At 40.3% G+C, this 19,699-nt stretch overlaps 1 protein-coding gene across 2 annotated transcripts in view; it reads right to left on the reverse strand.

Annotated features, from left to right (window-relative positions):
* Positions 1-19,699, reverse strand: part of RNF24 (ring finger protein 24) — a 74,908-nt gene that overhangs the window by 46,617 nt on the left and 8,592 nt on the right. For both annotated transcript variants that reach the window (XM_004463797.5, XM_004463796.5), the window contains exon 2: positions 4,243-4,378. The gene's annotated coding sequence lies outside the window, so the exon portion shown is untranslated. The remainder of the gene's footprint in view (positions 1-4,242; positions 4,379-19,699) is intronic.

Raw genomic sequence — 19,699 nt, forward strand, 5'->3', positions numbered from 1 at the left:
TTGTACAACCTGCAATTTCCAGCTTTCCTTGGGAAAGGTCAGAAGAGCTGGCTGCGGATGGGTGGTGGCAGGCCACGTGGGAGTGCGCCCTGGGCCCGGTCAACTTGCCCGTCTGCCACAATTTCTACCACTCCCTACCCTGAACCGAAAGCGGACTGTTGTGCTTATGTTGTTGTTTATTCAGAGTAGAGAAATACTTCCACTTCTAGTGAAAACAGACAGACAAAATCTGGGGCTACATGACTTTGTCATCTACCCAGTGCATCCTACTAACTAATTTCTTGTCTGGCCCCTGTGGACATTAAGTCTGTGCCTTTGCTTTACAATTTCTACCTCTGGTTTCCTCACACCAGATTATAGCAGTATCTTTTAATACTAAATATGGTTTTGCTTCTTACATTTAAATGTTTAATTCACCTTGAACTTATGGCATGGAAAAAGACCTAAAACTGTTCTTCCAAATGGTAAGTCATTTGTTCCAATAGCATTTACAAAATTCCTCCCGTCTTGAAAATGCTCCCTTTGCACAGAGTCCTTTCTTACACGTCCACATCTGGGACTCCACATGCTGAAAACGGGGAAATGCATTCTGCTTCTGGATTCTGGGGTTGGTGCCCGCTTCCTGTCAGGTACTGTATCACCTCAATTTTCTTCTTTTAGGCCAGTAAAAATTATTTATTGAGAAATGGGGAAAAAGAATAGAGATTGCTGAGAAATAGGAGAGGACGACAGAAATACACACCAAGATTTGGTGCAGGCTCCTCTAGGCAGAGAGAGCCACCTCAATGTTTTGTTTTACTATAACTTTAGCATACCTATAATTCATACATTTCTATCATTACCCTTTTTTAATAATTTCCTGGTTATCCTTACATAATATTTTTCTCAGATAAACAAGTTTTAAAAAAAAAATCCTGTTAGGATATTCCTGAAAATATAAATTTATAGCTCTCGAGGGAGAATGGGTGTTTATATCCAGGCATATGATATGTGTCATTTATTCTAGTCATATTTTATGTTTTCCAGTAGATTTGTATAGCTTTATTCAAATAGGTTTTTTACTTTTCTTCAGTTTATTTCTAGATACGATATATTAATATATTTTTATTACAATTATGAATGGATCTTTTTTCTATTATATTTTCTAAACTGGTTATTCCTGGCACAGAGAAAAGCAACTGCTTTTTCTATATTTATTTTGCAGTCTGACCTGGAAAAATTTTTTTAGGGAAGGTGTAACTAATTGCCTGACATAGAAATAAATCTTAATAAAGCAGCCACACAACACCCAGTTCTAAGCAGTGAACACTCCAAGAAAAAATAGTTGAAAAAATATACAGTAAGGTAGCTGAAAAAAGTGACTTTCTATATGGGCTTTTTATTTACACATATCACCTAAAATAATTATTAAAACTACCTATAATCAAATAGAGTGACTTCTGTTTCAGATTAGCTGATCTCTAGTGCATCTTTCTGACGACAAGTAATTGGCGAGTTGTTGCTCAGGACCCTGCCAGATGGAGAGGTAAAAGCACACCATGTGTTAGAAGATGCACTCTTTTTGTTTCTAGCATATCCACAGGTGCTCTCAAGAAATTAAAAATAAGAGGAACTATGATTCATCCCTGTTTCTTCAGCTAGAGTTTAGAAACCAACTGCAGAAAAGACCACTCTCTCAGAGGTTCAGCAGGTTTTATGTACGAATTAACAGTCAGGGTAGATGCAGCGCTTCTGAGGCGCAGCCCCCAGGTGACTCCTCTCCACCGAGCAGAGGCCAATGAAACTGCAAACCCATCTATGACTAGGTGGACTGGGTAGACTGTATAAGCAAAGACTATAGGAACTTGCTTGGATACGCATTACTATTCCTGGAAGGACACCCAAGAAACCGACCACAAGAACTGCTCTTGGTGTGGGACAAGGAACCCAGGGAGGACAATCTTTTCACTTTATAGATCCTTCTGTATCTTGACTTTTGAATGTTGAGAATATATTATTCCAAAGTATAATATTCTAAGCACAAAAATATCAGTGATGTATTCGATCAATATTATTAGAAATCCATTTCTCTGGAAGTATAGATTATGTATATGTAATTAAGCATATGTTTCCTTCCAGAGCCAGTGAGGAGTGAACATCAAGCACTTGAAAAGCATCCTTATCCCAGGGAAAATTACCTCAACTTGAGTGGAGAAACACTTAGGACCACTTACATTCCTTTACTGTAGCTCTAAATTCACCAGAGTTTACAATGACTTAAATTTTGCTCTCTCCATGTGACTAGCCTAAGAGAAAGAATGAGAAAGTTTTACTCAAATTCAAGTTCACCTGAGAATTCTATTTCTTATCATAAATCTCTAAGTTGGCGGTCTGGGCAGCTTCAGTTAGGACTTCGTCATCCTGAAAAAGAGGCAGGGTTTCATTTCTGTATTTTTTGCGTGGAGGCCCAGAGCCAAGAAAGCAGCACCTCCGGTGGAGACCTGTGCTAGGAGGTGTTGTGCCTGAGCAGCCACGCTGCACTGCTGACGGTATCACCACCTTGCACCCTCCCAAGTGCCGCAGCCTGCTGCTTATGTTTCAGAAGGGTTCCTCTCGAGTGGGAGTAGCTCAGTGGTTGAGTGCCTGCTTTGCATGGATGAGGTCTGGGGTTCAACAGCCTGTACCCAGTACCTCCTAAAAAATTAAAAACAAACAAATAAATAAATAAGCCAAAAGTCTTCTCTGCATTCCCAGTTTTTTATAATCTTCTCTGGTAGTTGGCTATTGGTATCTTCTAAGATATGAACGTTTGAAAGTCTTTTAACTTCAAAAGGCAGACAAGCGAGGCAAGATAATTGGCCAGTGTCCTGTAAACGCATCTCTAAGTGCATCTTCTCATCATTCGTGCTGCAAGGTCTGAGGCAATGCCTATCTTTTATTCTCCAAACAACAGTTCTTCCTTCTTGCCAGCTTTGAGAAACTGATAAGTAGGGATCAGGTCATACTGTCTCTAAGTGCCAACTCTTAGAAAGAAGTACTCCATAAACCCTGAAAATCTGTAGGCAAAGGTTTACTTTTCTTTACAGTAATTTCTTCAATTTTTCCTTTACTGAGGCTTCCTCTTATTTGTAATCACTGACCTCACTCCCCTCACACCATTATTCAGAGAATTGCAAGAGCACATCACTAGGCCTACTGGAATTGTTATAACCTATTTGTCTGTCCCACCTATATTTTCATGTTGAGCTTTCCGTGAGTGTTAATTTTGCTGACTTCCCATTAGTGTGATTCCATTTTTTTCCTTAAAGGATACCGTACATTTTTAAATACCTTTTATCACAATGCTTCAGGTTTGTTGTTGCTGTTTTTAAATTCTAACCAGTTACTTTTAATAGTCTTTGTGACTTTTATCCTTTCCAGCTTCATTATTGACAATTCCATTTCTTTTGCAGTTTGGGCTTTTTTCCCATTTATTCAGTTACCATTGTTTTCTCTGGGTTTGTGCACAGTTTTCCTCTTTGCTAGTGTTGCCAAAGTTTAGAATCAAGCTGACAGGGCTAATTTTAATCTGTTTGCCATAAATGAAGTTTGTATTCATGACCATTTTTTATTTCAGATGTTTTTTTATTTTGGTGGGTCTATTTTGACTTCGCCATATTTCTAGTAATTATTCTCTGTGTAAGTTCATAAAGCCTTTTTCCCCCCTATTTCTGTGAACTGGTGAGGTCTTCATTTTCAATTTAAATAATTCCATTGATTCTTTTTGAGACTTCACTTTGGATGGTGAGGAATTCAAACTGGATGTTTCACATCCCTTCTGACCCTTTCTATCCCAGGTATGACCTTGCGTGTATTATAATCTTACAGAGAGTCTGCTTACTAGCATTTAACTATTGCCTTCTAATTATTTAATTCAGTCTTGCAAATAACTAAGGGAAGGAGAACTTAAAAGAGGGTGGGTGCAGGAACAAGAGCACAGACTACTGCTGAGAGAGGAGGAGGATGAAATGGAAAGCAAATTACAGAGGAGGAAAACAATCTCAAGTTGCACTTCACCTCATAATTACAAAAAGGCCATGAAAAAACACAAAGCAAGGGGCAGTTCCAATCCTCAATATGACATAAACTCTACATGCAATACAATATCTGCTTAACTTTCAAGAAAAGCTGATCCTTTCCCTCAACAAAACATGTTTTTCCTCACAAGAAGGAAATCCAAATGCAACAGAAGAGCAATGTCTACGTCACGCGGAACCACTCTACCTGCAGCTGCTGGAGTCTCGGCATTTTTGAAGTTTGGCGAATGGCTGTGAACGAGTCTTCCTCCTCAGAGTCAGATCTCACTTGACATTAATGGCCATCGTCTCCTGGTTCTCGTAGGGGTGGGCATAAAAGCCAACTGCAGAAAAGAACACAAACACAGCTCTTAAAAATTTGCTAAGTGCTTCCAGTTGCTAGAGTAAATAGTGCTTATTGTTGCTGTAATGTGACTGAGGTTAATATAAAGACAGATCATGAAAAGAAAAATCTTCAGTATGAAATTTTAAAAAAATGTATTTATTTTCCCCCTTCCCCTCCTCCTGCCCTGCTGTTTTTGCTGTCTCTGTTGTCTTCTCTTCTCATTTTCTCTCCTCTAGGATTCCCTGGGATTCGATGCTAGAGACCTCTGATGGGGAGAGAGGTTCCCTGTTAATTGTGCCACTTCAATTCCCGGTCTGCTGTGCTTCACCTTGACTCTCCGCTTGTCTTTTTTTTTTTTTTAAAGGCAGAGTTGGAGTTTTGATGTTGGAGCTTTTCTTTTTTTAAATTTTTAAAATTCATATCTCTCCCCTTCCCTGCCATCCCCCAGCTGTCTGCTCTCTGTGTCCATTGGCTGTGTGTTCTTCTGGGTCCACTTGCATTCTTGTCAGTGGCACCCAGAATCTGTGTCTCTTTTCATTGCATCATCTTGCTGTGTCAGCTCTCTGTGTGTGCCATTCCTGGGCAGGCTGCACTTTCTTTCACGCTGGGCGGCTCTCCTTACGGGGCGCACTCCTTGCACGTGGGGCTCCCTTACACGGGGGGACACCCCTGTGTGGCAGGGCACTCCTTGTGCGCATCAGCATTGCATGTGGGCCAGCTCACCACACAGGTCAGGAGGCCCTGGGTTTGAACCTTGGACTTCCCATGTGATAGGCGGATGCCCTATCCGTTTGGGCCAAATCCACTTCCCTTGTCTCTCTGATGCTTCATCATCTTGCTGCATGACTCATTCACGTGGGCACTGGCTCACCACAAAGACACTTGTGCAGGCACGCTTTCTCTTCTTTTTTCACCAGGAGGGCCCCAGGGATCAAACCCAGGTCCTCCCATATGGTAGGCGGAAGCTCTATCACTCGAGCCACATCTGCTTCCCCAGTATGAAATTTTTAAAGAAATCTTTTGATTAATAGATATTTGGGAAATGGGTATGTCATTTCAGTTCTTTAAAGGAAACTAAGGGAAGCAGATGTGGCTCAAGCAACTGAGCTCTCGCCTATCATATGGGAGGTCCCAGGTTCGGGTCTGGTGCCTCCTGGAGAAGATGAGGAAGACAGCGAGCAGGTGCGACAGGCTGGCGCAGAGAGCTGACACAACAAGGAGACACAAAGAGGAAACAATGAGAAGGACAACAAAGCAGGAAGTGGATGTGGCTCAAGTGATTAAGTGCCACTCTCCCACATGGGAGGTCCCCGGTTCAGTTCCTGGTGCCCCTAAAGAGAAGATGAGCAGACAGAGAGAGCAGACAATGAGCGCAAAAGGTATGTGTGTGTGTGAGAGAGAGAGAAATAAATCTTTAAAAAAATAAAAAATAAAGGAAACTACTTTGATTGTAAAGGAAGAATTAAAATTATCATTTGCAATGACAGTAAAATAAAAAATCCCATTTAAATGAAAAAAGAATAATACACAGTCTATATTATGAAAATGATATGAAAGATACAAAAGTAAGTATGAATAACTGAAAAGCTACCTCTACTTGGTCGTGACGTCTCAATACTATAAAGATGCCAATTTTCCTTAAATCTATAAATTTAATGCAGACACAATAAAAAATACCAACAGGGAGTGCCTTTTTGGGGGGAGGGAGGAAAGTAGATTGGAAAAGCTAATCCTAATTTAATAGGAAAAATGAAAACAAGAGAACAGCCAAAAATATTCCAAAATAGAACCCCCTGGGGCACTGAGACATGAACCGACGGATGAACACTACAGAATGGAGATCGGTGGCTAGTCGTCGCTGCCGGTCGCCAACAGGCTCAGCCTTCCATCTTCTGGGCACAAGCCTGACTGCACTTCCTGGCCTCTGGGGAGCAGGTGGGACCGCCAGACTAGTACTTGTCAGTGAGCTGTGAAGGGATGTGGGTCACGTCCAGGCTGAACATTCTACTGATGGTGTGAGACCCTCCAGGTCCCTCTTTCCCTCGCAGTCCAACTGGCCATGTTCAAGGTGGTGGCAGCTCCAACAGTCTAAGTTCCCAAGAGACGAGACACAGAACAGAAGAGCCCGCAGGCTACCTGTAAGGGCCAAGTCCCCAAAGAAAGAAAAGCTCTTGATAAGATATGCCATCAAGACTCTGAGGTTGTTAATTGTCACAGCTATAGCTTAGCCTATTCTCATGGATGTAAGAGAGTAGAAGAGTCTAAATTGATACAGGAATCTAATATGTCATAAAGCTGACACTTGCTGTCGATGGGATTTTCAGTAATGATAGTAGGATAATTGGGTAGTCAACAGGGGAAAAAAATTAAGATAGCCTTCTTCCTTGCACCAAAATATACCCTAGATTTAAATATGAAAAAAAGAAATTATAAAAGCATTAAAATAAAACATCAAAGAATTAAATATATTATCTTAAAGTGGGAAAAGTCAAAGAAATAGGTAAATTCAACTAGGTAAAAACAAAACTTTTTGCTTCATGAAAGATCACACTCTCGTTATTAGTGAAACTGTCAGTTTAAAATTGTCAACCTCCATGACAGCAACTTAGCAAACTTGTAATTGACTTGCCCATTGACCCAGCAACTCCACATTTAGGAATTTATTTTTCAGATGCACTTGTATCTGTACTCAAATACATATATGTACCAGGCTCTCCACTGCAGCCTCGCTTGTAATAGCAAAAGGCTGGAAGTAACCTAAATATGTAACTGGTTAAGCTAGCACTGTATGTGCCTAAAAAGTCTTTCGAAGAATACATAAAATACTGGTACCAGTGATTGCCTCTGAACATTTTATTGATGGTGTGAGACATTATCAGGGGTGGGAGCAGATTTATTTTTCACTGGATACCTGTTTATGATTCTTTGTATTTTATAATATATGCATCTATTACTTATTGAGAATAAAATAATTTTAATTGTAAATAGAAATGGAAAAAATTATTCTTTAGGAGAAAAGGTCTCCTGTTGTAACTGTAATTCAAATTTCTTATTTGAAACCACTGGTTGAAAACCTTGGCTTTCTAAGGATAGTGTTGAATTGGTGATGAAAAATTACCATAAGGATCATATTTCATAAATATCCTGTAGCTGTTTATTTCTAAGCATCTACTTAGAAAAGGGTAATAATCTAATGATAATTTTAATTCTTCCTTTACAATTATGTATAAACTATTTTCTGATTGAGTTGTTTAGTTTCTCTGGAACATGTTAAAAATAATACTAATGGATATTCTTATCCTATTCCTAACTCTAATGAGATTGTTTCATTAGTAAATAGGCTGTGTGTAGTTTGAGACACACACATTTACCATACTGAGTTTCCATCTATATCTACTAATTAACTATTTTCTACTGAGTTGGAAAACGCATTCCTTGAGGATAACAGATTTTACTCATACATTTTACCAACTTAACAGTTAGTTTTTTTTTTTTCAGTATTTCTCTTTAGTCACAGGTCAGCACTGAGGATACTAATTAAGCAGCTCTGAAATCACCAAAAATCTTCTATCTCTTTGCCTTTTTGTGATCTTGGTTTTATACTGGGATTTTTGAAAAAGAAACTGGTGAATGCGAGGCTGCTTTAGTGAAGTAGCTAAATTAGTAGACAGTAGGCATAGCAGAGAGAATAATTACTATCCTGTTGAAGTCACATAGTAGCCTTCATTAGGTGCAGAATTAGAGCATTCAACCATCTGAAACAGATGAGCTTAGGATCAACTTTTGATTCCATGGGTGTAAAAAAGGGATGTATCATTCCTCAAAGCCAGCTGGTAGCACGACTTAATAAATACTTGGAGTGCTAGGTTTTGGGTGAGCGATAGAATAATTCATCTTTGGAAACAAACCACAGTGCTCTAAGTCTCATGGCACGGGCAGCTGGGATAGCGCATCTCTTTCGAGGTTGCTTAGGAAATTTGTTCCACAGAATCCACTGACAGCTTTGGCTTTAAATTTCAGGAAAATTGACAAATTTGAGCTAACATATCTGAAATTCTTTTCCTAGTGTCATAACTTCCCAAGCAAAATGGTAGACAACTTAATAAAAATATATGCATGTAAAATCTCTGTATTCAAGACTATAATATGTCCAAGTTAATGCTTTCCATTTTTTTGGTCATACTGGTTCAGACTGAAACTGACTGTTAATGAAAGAAGATTCAAAATATTACAAGCACAATTATAATATAAACATATCACCTATGGATCAAACTGAGCTTAATGCAGCAATCAGTTAATGTAGGAAAAATCACCTAAGGAGAAACAGCCTAATGTATAATCCCTAAAACTGGGGAATCTTTTCTAAGTAATTCTTTAAGATATTAATCACAATCACCATTTTACATGGTGCTTTGGAGTTTATGACTAGCTTTCACACACGACTCCCATTTAATCCTTACAATCACCTGTGGGGTGGGGTATTCTACTCCCTAATATTCAGGTGAAGAAACAGAGACTCGGCAAGGTCAAGATGATTGCCCAACTGAAACCACTAAGTGGTGTAAGAGGCACTGAAACCTCCGTCTGAACCCAACTTCCTTCCTCTGCCCTGGAGACCCTGCTCCCTCCTGCGGGCCTTACTAGCTCACGCCAGATGGGCAGTGTCACAATGGACACACAAATGAGCCCTCGCCCAGGCTGGTCGCAGGGTCTCCTGCAAGCAGGTAGTGTACCTGCTTCTTTGTCCTCAAGGAGCTTTGAGAAGGGCCAAAGCTATAACTTCCAAACCACTGGAACAGTGTATTTTTTTAATTTTCATTTTGAAATAATTTTAGACTCAGAAAAGTTGGGAGAATTCCCATTTACCTTTTGCTTAGCTTCTTCTAATGTTAACATCTTATATAACAAGTAAAATGACAAAGTTGACATTGGAGCAATACTATTAACTAAAATACAGACTTCATTCAAATTTTACCAGTTTTTCCACCAATGTTCTTTTTTCTGTTCTAAGCTCTAATCCAGGATCCCATATCACATTTAGTTATGTCTCTTTAGTATCCTCCTATCTGTGACAAGGAAGTATGTATTTTAAATTTAAATTAATCAAGGTTCATTTCATTCTGAAAATGCTGTGGGCATTTCTGGAAACAGCACTGAACACTGAAAATCTGCTTTGGGAATTGCTGAGTCTATGTGATAACTAAGAAAACATCCTGAAATAAAGAGACAGAAAATAGGTCCAGTCTCTAAATAAAGGGAACTTGAATTGGTCTGTTGTCTTTAAGACACCTATCCATCAGAAAATAGATCAGTTATAGCTCCCTGAAAAGCACTGGGGTACCAGAGAGAAATCAATGCAATTGTTTAATGGAGCAGTCCTGAAAGAGTCATTTAATTTGCTTTTAAATTAAAGGAGCCGAATTTGTTCAGTCTACAGAGAGTAACTTAACAAATTCAAGTAAAAAAGTAATTAGAAAGCACTAAATTTTCTCTACTTATGGATCCCCTTTTCTAAACTGTAGCATAAACGCTCCTGAGCTGTGGGTGACCCTAATTCAAATCCTGAACCCTGGGTAGATGCGCAGCCTCCAGACCCCATCCAAGATACTCTCCAGGAAGTGGCACAAGGTCCTCTATAACCTAGAGAGGGGACTTCCTATTCTTGAAGGATCCAGGTTGAACGCATTAATTCAAGACTTCACTGAATTCCTAGTTATCAAAAAATTCCTACAGGAGTTTAGGATATCTGAGGAAGAAAGACTCAAAGGCATAAACTGTACGTACTAAAACAGAAACAGAGGTTTAGTAAATCATACCCATTTGTAGACTGGTAAAACAAGAACCAACCAACCAGTGAGAAGCTGAAGATACTTGTCACATACAGCCTTAAACATGAGAGAAAACAATGTCTCCAATGGTTTAGAAATGAGAGTAAATTGTGGTCATAAACACTGCACGGAGCATGCCATGGCAGAGACCACCAGGGCAGACTGGCGCTCAGCCCTGCCTCTGCTGGACTGCGGGCAGTGTCCCTCCAGTCGGAGGGGTGCCTGTCACACAGGCGCGCTCACCTTCACCAAGACCTTGGTCCTCTGGGCAGGGCCCACCCTGGGGTCAGCCGGAACTGTCCTGAGCCAGGCTTGGCTGGGCCACGTCCCCCCAGGCCACATCTCCCTGGGCCACTCTGGCTCAGAGCCACACCTCCGAGCTGGGGCCACAAGTGAACACCTTTCTGAAGTGACTGGGACAGTGTTCAGAATTCCGGGAAACAGGTGTTAGTTTAGCTACATTTTCTTCAACAACAATTTCCAGGTGGCCAATCTGTGTAAAATGTAAAAGTCTGTTTTGGGATCTTAATTTTAAAGAAGGAAAAGTCATGCTTATGACTACCTCCGCAGTCTTAAATAGTTAGGAATCCAGCAAGGTGTGCCGGCTACCTGGTGCTTCAGCACTGGTGATAATCAGCTTAAGTTTCTAGATATCATAGTCCTAACTACTGCCTCAAAGGCCCCTTGGTCTACTGGGATCTCCACCTTGTTCTTCTAAGAAAGATAGAGGAAGCACACCCTACGATGATTCAGGCTGACAGTGAATCAGCTGAGACAATGGGACAGAGGTAACGTGTTATTTCTGTATTTTGGAGGTGAGTTTGGTTTCTGCTGATTTCAGATTTTCAAAAAAATTTTAAAGGTCACAGTCATTCAAGAATAGTGAATAATTGTCCACAAAGTGGATTTTAAAGAATTAAGACTTGCAAAATCATTAGCCCTGGCAGCCCTTTCCTTTGCAAATACATTTTACAAGACCCCTCCTAATTATCATCAGGTAAAGTATATTATTTTATTTTATAGATGGATATATTAAAAACCGTGAGAGTTTGTGATTTTTCTTCCCCCTTCAAGATCAGGAATGAAAGATGGGAGGCTCATCTCAGATGCAGCTTTTCAAAGTCCGGCTTATCAGAAAGGTCACTGCACATCAACAGTCTGGGCTATTGTTTGCTTGACCATTTTTCCCAGAGGCTACCAGGCTGTGGGAAAAGTCACACTAACTGAACTTACGAGAAGGTTCACCAACCCTAATAATCAACTCATGAACATGTCTCTTGGAAGATCCCCTGCACTAACCCACCTACAGAAAAGAGAACATATTCTTAAGAGATGTTCCTATCAAGTTGTCAGCTTTTCTCCCGAAAGAGAACATTTCCATTTGGAGAACCAGTATCAGGTACCAGAAACACCTTCTTATGGAACAGACACAATGGCAAATGCTCCTTGGTTTTGCTTTTTGTTTGCCATTAACTAGACTGTGGCAGAGGGATTGTTCACCCCACTCCACCCCCAATATCCGTTCTCCCTTTCTTCTACTGTAACTAGAATTTTCAGCCAGGCACACGGCCACACTGCCCAGCCTTCCTTGCAGCCATGCAGGGCCCTGTGTCTCACTTGTAGCCAATGTGATGGATGCACATGGACATGTCAACAGAGCACTGGCAGGTGCCTTCCACTTTCTACTTCATCTCTCTTTTTATCCTGCTTCCTGTAATGTGATGCTATTATCTTGGTCCATAAGAATGGGATTTGCACTGAAGAAGGGAGGAGGGATAAAAGGGAAAAGAGGGTAAATGGTAAAAGGCCCTGATGCCACAATGCTATACCAGATGTGCCAACTTTTACATGAGTAAGAAATAAACTTGAGTCTTTTTAAAGCCACTTGTTTTGGGTTTTCTTCACTCACAGCTGAAACCAATTCTATTTAATACTCAGATGTTCTAGGTCAGTACCATTTAAATTATTTTGTATTGTCAGACCATGTAGCATATCATACCATGAGTCCTAATTCTAGTTCAGAAAACATGGATTTTGCTAAGACTATACATACCATCATCTTTCTGTCAAAACACCACATTAGATAACTAATTAGAGCAAAGGAAATCCGACATTACAACTTAATCTCCTTGATGTGATGTAGGAAATAGTCTGGGATCAGCAATCATTTACCAATTATCTTCACAAAACCAGAGAGTTAAGACTGTCAGCACTAATTAAGTATCACCATCGAACCTCCCCACTTTATGAAGGAAGAAAATGAGGCACAGAAAGGCTACTGGTTTCAAAGTCACAAGGCTGGCTTTTTTTTTAAACTACATCCACAAATTTGCTCTGAAGATTGCACTTCTTGTACTCTGGTTCCAATAACTCCTTTACGCTAATACACAACAACGGATTATCTCAAAATAAAATACCTAGGGAAGTGGCTGTGGCTCAATCGACTGGGCTCCCATCTACCATACGGGAGGCCCTGGGTTTGCATCCTGGGGCCTCTTGTGAGTGCAGGCTCCCCTGCAAGTGCCATGAAGTGCTGACTCAGCAAGGTGATGCAACAAAAAGGGAGATAAGCAAAAATGCAGAAGAATGTGCAGTGAATGGACAAAGAGAGCAGACAGCAAGCAAAAGTCGCAAGGGGGGGGGGAATAAAAATTAAAAAAACAAAAAACAAAAAACCTTAGCATTTAGCTCATTAAGCTCAAATAAGAAAGAATGGAGGCATTATACAATGTCTGAGTTAATGAAGAAACTCAGCAGGAAATTTAGTTAAAAGAGGAAAATAGCAAATAAAAATGACAGTGGTGCAACAGTTTGGCTTTGTTTTAATTTTTTAAGGAAGTACTGGGGACTGAACCTGGGACCACATTCATGGGAGGCAGGCACTCAACCTCTGAACTACATCCGCTCCCAGCAAAAGTTTTATTTTTTTAAAAATCTCTCTCCCCTTCCCTGCCCCGTGTCCATTTGCTGTGTATTCTGTATTTGCTTGAATTCTTGTCAGTGGCACCAGGAATCTGTGTCTCTTTTTGTTGCATCATTTTGCTGCGTCACCTCTCCGTATGTACGGCGCCACCCTGGGCAGGCTGCACTTTTTTCACGCTGGGCAGCTCTCCTTATGGGGCGTACTCCTTGCCCGTGGGGCTCCCCTACATGGAGGACACCCCTGCGTGGCACGGCACTCCTTGCGTGCATCAGAACTGTGCGTGGGCCAGCTCACCCCATGGGTCAGGAGGCCCTGGGGTTTTTTTTCCTTCAAAGATTTATCTATTCTGTATTTATTTCTCTCCCTCACCCCCAGTTGTCTGCTCTCTGTGTCCATTCACTGTGTGTTCTTCTGTGCCCACTTCTATCCTTATCAGCGGCACTGGGAATCTGTGTTTCTTTTTGTTGAGTCATCTTGTGTCTGCTCTCTGTGTGGGCGGCGCCCTTCTTGGGCAGGCTGCACTTTCTTTCGTGCTGGGGGGCTCTCCTTACAGGGCACACTCATTGCGCGTGGGGCTTCCCTACGCAGGGGACACCCCTGCATGGCAGGGCATGCCTTGCGCTCATGAGCAATGCACGTGGGCCAGCTCCATACGGGTCAAGGGAGCGCGGGTTTGAACGGTGGACCTCCCAAGTGGTAGACGGACGCCCTATCCATTGGGCCAAGTCCGCGTCCCTCGAGGCCCTGGGTTTGAACCCTGGATCTCCCATGTGGTAGGTGGATGCTCTAATGCACTTCCTGCAACAGTTCTAATTACATTAGTCCTACAGAGTTGCACATTATCATCATTATTGAAAGATGGACCAACAATCATGATGTTATTTAAGCACACATACAGCTGAAAAGAGGCAGGATCTGAATCTTTTCTACATTTTATACTGGAAAACTATTCTTTAGTTTGCAGCTATAGTAACTGTAGAGTTTTTCTCAGTATTTGTGACTGACAGTGAGTCAAGACACAGTCAACTTTATTTAAAGTCACTTCATCTTTTCTTCCTATAGGTTGGTTTGCCTCTAAGAAGCTTAATATAAGAAGAAGAGAATATGGATGGACATGGAAAACATCTGCTAAGTAGAAGCAGCTAGTCACCAACGACCCCATATTGCACGATTACATTTACATACATGAAATGCCCAAAAGAGGCAAATCTATAAGGACGGAAAGTAGTTTAGTGGTTGGGGTGAGGGTGAGGGTGGGAGTGGGGACAGGAAATGGGAGGACTGGAGAGTGACAGAGTTTCTTTCTGGGATAACAACAAAAATGTTCAAAAACTGAATGTGATGACTGATGCACAATTCTGTAAATAAACAACGCCACTGAATTATACCCTTTAAATGAGTTAAAGGCATAGTATATAAATTTTTTCTCAATAAAGCTGTTAAAAAAATAAGAGGGTAGAAGAACTGACTTAAGTAGGTCATCAGAAACAAGAGATCCAGAATCTCCTAAAAGTTTAGAAAGTTTAGGGCGCCGTAGGTAGTAACCATTTCTCATATTTGAAGACCACTGGAACCTCTGACCTGCGCAGCCTGGCAGCCAAGTGAAGCTGGCAGCATGACTACCTCCAGCTGCAACTAGCACTGACTGCTGGCTCTGGTGTCCACCCTTTCCACTGTCCCACCCCCTGCCTAACAACAACAGTGAGGAGAGCACCTTATTAATAAACTACGCTCGGTAACTCTGAGGTATTCAATTATAATTACCCCCATTTAAGGCTAAGAGAGGTTAGTGATTAATAAATGACAGGGCCATCATTTACTCGAATCCTGCATGCTTTCCACATCACCTGAACTTCTTTTGTGCCTTTATGAAAAATAAACTTGTAATTTACTGTGCAAAGACCTAATAATTAGAAGTTAGTCTGAATAAAATCTAAATGCAGGCTCCACTGATTTCATTGCATTTTTGAGAAGTTACCTTAGCCAGAAGAAAATATTACTGAAATTCCTCAGAAGGAGGCAGTTTTCTTCAGCTCTGTAGGAATATATAAGTTAGAAATTTAAAACGTCAAAAAAGATTAAAATGAAAACCTCAGGTCTAATAAATTCAGATGTGAACTATACCTTAACTTTAGTAAATGTTGTTATTCAGTATTTACCACAAAATGTTGATTTCTGTAAATTCAGTCTAAACAGTACTTGACACTTAATAGTCAATAAATGTTTACTGACATGAATAAAGAGAAGATGATAAATGCAAGCAGCATCCTAGATGTGTTCTTGAAAGGAAAAAACTCCGTGGTTTCTGGCAGAGGGTAGGAAGAAGTGGATACAAGTTTCGAGGGCTCCAAAGCGCAGCGCTTCGGTGGTGCCGCAGAACTGCGCTGTAGCGTGGCTTAACGAGGTGGGGCAGGGGCCGGGTGGTGGGGCCAGGAGGCCTGGCCTTCCAGCAGCATCAAGGGAGGGTGAAGAGGCAACACTGCTGAAACACAGTTTCCTAGCATAGCTCTTTGGGAAAAAGGAAGTACTTTCTATTTCTCTCACTGTAATAATGAAGCCAACCCTACTCCTTAGCACCTGGAGTGATGACTTACACACAGGAGGCATTCTACAAGCTTCTGTTCAGCAAGTAGGAAAATTTATTTTCAACACTAAAACCACTTTAGACCTGATGAGGAATAATCACCTTCTCTGCTTAGCTCAACTGATTAAAAATACATGTACTGACCTGGTCTCTGGCCTTTTGAGGCATCCCTTCATAGCGGTATCTTTCATCTTTCAGAGAAGACACACAGTATTATCACTGCTATTTTAGAATCAACTGCCTTTTCACAGCAAGGACTCCCCTTTGGAGAAATCGCACTGGCATGTGTTTCTAACAGCCTTCCCAAATAATACGACTGGAGCTGACTAGGAATGGTCATTAAGAGAAGAACGCTGACTAGTTTAAGTTTTGTTTGATAATAAGGTTAGTTTCCCCCAGAACACGAGTCCAGGAGGTGACTAAGAACAAACTGGCTCAAGGTAAAATGGCACAGAACAAGGCAGGCTTTATTCAGCATCTTCTCAGCCCCGAAGACTTAAACCTGCACTTGATCTGTACTGTGTGTTACAACGGAAGGTTTCTCCCATTATTTCCTTTGTGCTTTTCTGTCTCCCCATGAAACTCCTTGGTATCCCCTAACAGCTAGATCTCGTCTGGGTCTGCCCGATTACCTTTTTTAGAGATGGTCTGTTCACATCAGGATTCGAGGTCCAGGGGCCACATCGGGTCATTTCACGCCTGTCTACTTAGATCTAGGGCAGTTCCTCCACACTGCCCTCGCCCCTCTGCTTGTGTGTGTGCGTGTGAATGTGTACCACAGACTAGTTGCAGGAAATGGGTCACGTGTCCTATGGACTTTCTCACATTTGGGATTTGTCTGTTTGCTTCATTGTGGCTTTGTTTGTTGCTCTCTTCCCTGAATTTCCTATAAATGGAAGTTTGCTATAGAGGTCTGATTAAAATCAGACTTAAGGTTTTTGGCAAGACTGCTTACTAGGTGTTTAATGCTATATCATATCCAGAGGCCCACTGTGTCTGACTACCCCACTTCCGGTGATGATAAGAGATGCCACTGATGGTCACGTTATCAGTCATCTTATTTGTGGTGGCAAAATGGTGACTTTCCTATTGTCATCTCCCCCACATTTATTGGCAGGAATTTTATAAAGAAGATCTTTACCTCATCAACTGTGGCTGTTAGGGTTACCCTGAAACACAGTTTTATGAGAGACTGCCAAGTACTTTTATACTACTGTCCTTGACAAAAGTAGTTTGAATCAGAATAAAAGGAACTGAGTATATCATTTGTTGTAATGAGTGTTACAGTGAAATTCTGAGTACTGTAGCAAAATGTGAATGATTGCTTTTCTGTAACGATTGAGATAGGTACTCCAATTTCTTTGAAAATTGAGGGTGAAGATATATGAAAGTCTTTTATTGACTAGACTCAAATAGTGAAGGAGTATTAGATTAGGATAAAAAGTCAGGGGGTTTCCAGGGTCAATTTGGCCCAGCCCCTGTTCCTGAAATGGAAGTGAATGCCTACTCCATTCATTCTTCATAGACCAGAGTCTCTGACAGGATAATGCCACTAAATTTCTAGATAGGTCCTGAGTCTGGAATAAAAAAAATAAATACTGCAAAAAGACACACACACACACACACCTTTCTTTTTTTTAGCTACTGGGGCCAGGGATTGAATCTGGGCCCTTGTATGTCAGAAGCCAGTGCTCAACCACCAATCCACATCTGCTCCCTGAGGTGGTTTTCTTTTAGGAGACAGAAGGAACTGAAGCTTGAACCACATCTGCAGGCAGACCTGTTTTTTAATTTGTTTCCTCAGTGAGATGAAAAACAAGATAGTGATGATCCATATAGGAATACTGTTTTCTAGCTTGTATGCTTCTTTAGGCAATATATTGAGAGCTAAACATTTGATTATAAACACAACTTCCCTCCCCAACCAATCCCCACTCCCACCCTCTGGGGAATGACTGAAATTAGGAAAATTTATCCTTTAATAGAACTCAAGAATCTCACCTGTCCAACTTCTAAGAGATCTCTCAGAAATATTACCTGGTGGTTACCAAATTCTTTATTATTCCAGGACTTGTACTAGTGAGGCCTACTAATTTGAACACAATCTAGTCTTTCAGTTTCTCTTGTTTCTTTCTCCATTTCAGTATGACTTTAAATCTCCAGCAGAAGAGGCATAACTCTAGACAGACCTGTGGGGCATAAGTGGTCTGTAAAGTCAGAAATGAAGCCCCAAGACAAGACAAGCTCTGCTTTTTCAATGTTTTCTTTTACTAGGTTCTTCCTCTCCAGCAATCACAGGCTTTTCTTACATGTGTTTGCATCCCTGAAATATGGCCAGTATTCTTGTGAATTGTGTGTAGACTAAAGAAATGAAGGTTGTATATGTAGAAGTTTAATGCTTAAACATTTTTAAAACAGGGAGAATTCTTCATTGATTTCATTATTTAAATTGTATTTGAAGGGAGCAAGACCTTTGGTCACCGTTTTCCTAATACCTCTTGTTTAACTTCACATTTCTTCACATTCCTAAAAGTACAGAACTATCAGGGGCAGGGAGTGAAACTGATCACTCAGAATGACTGACTCCCCAGATGAGTAGCAAAATTGTGAGATTCTCCTGATACCAAGGAGTAACTGTTAATTTTATTAGTGTGAGAATGGCATTTTTTTCTACAAGAAAATGTCCTTATTTTTCAAAGATGCACACACATGTACATAAGGGTTAAATGTCTGGGATTTGCTTTAAAATACCTCAGCAAAGAAAGGTAAAAGAAAAAAAGATAAATGAAACAAATTGGCAAAATCTTGACAACAGGTGAATCTGAGTGATGGATGTAAGGAGGTATGATGTACTATCTCTCTACTTTTCAAAATGTTTACAATTTTTCACAATTAAAAATTTCAAATACCCTCACTAGAGGAGAAGCCTAAAAAAGTGCAGGTGAATCTATTACATAATATTAATCTTGAACAAAAAATAAAGGGATTAATGAAAAAATTACATGGCAGCTGATTATTTAGAAATTGAATGCATTATATAGAAATTATTTTCTTTTCGCATCATATGGTCAGAGTTATATATAATATTTTATTCCCAAAGTAGGCTATTTCACTGAAATTCCACAGTAAAAAACAAGTTGTTTTATAGACTACACTTAAAAGAAAAAAAAAAGCTTTTAGGAACACAGCTGTCTGTTTCCTCCCCCTCTGAACGGTGTCCTGCTTTTACAGAATTCTGGAGTTCTAAATGGATGGTGGTACTGAATTGAAATGGAGAAAACTAAGACTCAGAAAACAGAAGTCACAGCTGTAGTCTGAACGAATGCTATGAGGCTTTCTCTTTGTGTAATCATTTTAATCCTTTCTAGGAATCCAGGGCCTCCTTCAAATTTTTCCTGAAATATTGTAACTTTTAGTATGCAGGATTCACAACATATTCCACAGACAGTGCTAAGGTTCTCTAAAGCTCAATTTTCAAATTATCTTCCAAGTAGTTCAAAGTAAACGAGACAAAATCAAGTTTTCCAGAAGCATCATCAAAGCATTAACTATTTTATTTGTAAGAAGAGCAATGGGTCTTAACTTTTTTTTAGGGTTATGGACCTCTCTAGAATTATTTCTACAGGAAAAAAAATCATTTTTTTTCCAAAGGGCTTTATAGTAGCTCTGAAGGTCCCTGTTAAAAATAAAAACTCTTGTCATATAATACATCATTCTTATGGATAAACGACTCCAAACCTAGTACAAATTCATCAGCTTAACACTAATGGCCTCTCATGAATTGGCTTGGACTCTTCAACTTCCATTATTTCTCTAAATACTACTTTTTTGTCAAAATGCATTGGTTATGGTTCCCTATCTTTGCTCTTGCTACTTCCACTATCTGCACACCCTGGTTAACACCAACAAGCTAATGAAATTCCAACCTTCCTTATGATCTGTCTCTAGCAATATCACTTTCATGAAACCATCCTCTGCCCTCCA

Source organism: Dasypus novemcinctus, chromosome 24 (genome assembly GCF_030445035.2).
Source record: "Dasypus novemcinctus isolate mDasNov1 chromosome 24, mDasNov1.1.hap2, whole genome shotgun sequence".
Classification (NCBI taxonomy): Eukaryota; Metazoa; Chordata; class Mammalia; order Cingulata; family Dasypodidae; genus Dasypus; species Dasypus novemcinctus.